Source organism: Quercus suber, unplaced genomic scaffold, assembly GCF_002906115.3.
Source record: "Quercus suber isolate HL8 unplaced genomic scaffold, Cork oak 2.0 scaffold_2143, whole genome shotgun sequence".
In the NCBI taxonomy this organism is placed as follows: Eukaryota; Viridiplantae; Streptophyta; class Magnoliopsida; order Fagales; family Fagaceae; genus Quercus; species Quercus suber.
The window spans coordinates 1-1,493 of NW_027071485.1; the positions used below are offsets into that span (position 1 = coordinate 1).

Below are 1,493 nucleotides of genomic sequence, written 5' to 3' on the forward strand. Positions count from 1 at the left end.
GTTTTGGCTTCCTATCCTTATTTGTAAATATTATATTGACATTGTTAGATTAGAGTTTAAATTTGTGATTTTGCTTTTCAATTGCACTAGGAAATACGGCATTTGAAGGAGAAGATTGGGCTACTGACAGTAGAGCTAGAAAAGACGAAAGCTGATAATGTCAAACTCTATGGAAAGATTCGTTATGTCCAGGATTACAACCATGAAAGAGTAGTCTCTAGAGGATCAAAGAAGGTGCTTGATTGTAACTTCCCTGATTATTGTACATATCGAACCAATCTGAACTGACTGGTTGGACTGGTGAACTAGTAACCTAGTGCCTAGGCCAGTCTTAGTCCTAAATTATATTGTTAAAGTTTATGACTTGTCAAACCTGGTGGGTTCCTTTGGGCTTGCACAATCTGACAGGGTTTGTTAAACCGTCCTGGTTTTTTCGGATGCTCCAAATTATATATCTGCCTAATTTTTTTTTTTAAATAAATAAATAAATATATATATATATATATGTTTTTTAACAAAAGAAAAATGCTATATTAAGGAAATGAATCTAGGAATACAATATCTTCTAAGATTTATTTGTGATTCTTTCTGAAAATGTATCTCTTAATTTATATAAAATTACTATGAAGGAAAATCATACAAATTTGAAATATATTAAATTATTATCATTCCATTTTTTTTTTCTATATTTTTTCTTTTTACATATTTTTCCCTTTAAATAAATTCATTCTATTTCAATTTCATTGAAGTACTTGATATATGCTGAATATATCTTTTATGAGTGTATCTCTTAATTTGTTTTGTTGGTAAGTTCATACGCAATCTTCTTTATGACTTATTATGTGTGTTTGTACATTGACTCCATACATATGTTATAATTTTGGATTTGGTCAAAAAATAATATTGCTAAGCGCTTTCTATGTTTGTCATGCATAAAAAGGCTCAATAATTAATATTGTATTAAGTCAGTCATAATTTGCTCATATGTTAAATTGATTCATAAAGTTTTCAACATTTTTTTTCCTTTTTTATTAGTATTCTTAATTTTTAATTGACCATGAGGTTTGATTGTTAATTCTCTAGTTGAATTGGCATTTGAGTGAACTAAAGCCTGCAGTTGCTCAAAGTAGTCCGGATTTAATAACTAAAATATGGTCCTCTCTTGAAGCTTATTTTATTTAAAATTTTTTTTTTTTTTAATCTAAATTGTCATTTTTCAGCAAGCCGAAGATCTTGAAGGTGGTTTTACCTCAGATGTTGAATCTAAGTACAAGAAGATATATGAGGATGATATAAATCCATTTGCAGCATTCTCAAAAAAGGTTGTTATTCTTGAGCTTCTTTGATGAATTTGTATATTTTCTTTATATGCCCCTTTCTTTAGTTAGGCATTATATCAGATTTGAGGCCTTCCAAGATTTTGCTTTCTTCCATTTTGAAGTTGTGATAACTGATAATTACAAACTTAGTGTCCGTTTGGTATGATTAATTTT

At 28.8% G+C, this 1,493-nt stretch overlaps 1 long non-coding RNA gene across 1 annotated transcript; it reads left to right on the forward strand.

Annotated features, from left to right (window-relative positions):
* The first annotated feature begins 74 nt into the window (after positions 1–74).
* Positions 75–1,323, forward strand: LOC136066135 (uncharacterized). Its single transcript, XR_010627615.1, has 2 exons — positions 75–234; positions 1,221–1,323. It is a non-coding gene; the product is annotated as an uncharacterized LOC136066135 (long non-coding RNA).
* Positions 1,324–1,493: the final 170 nt, after the last annotated feature.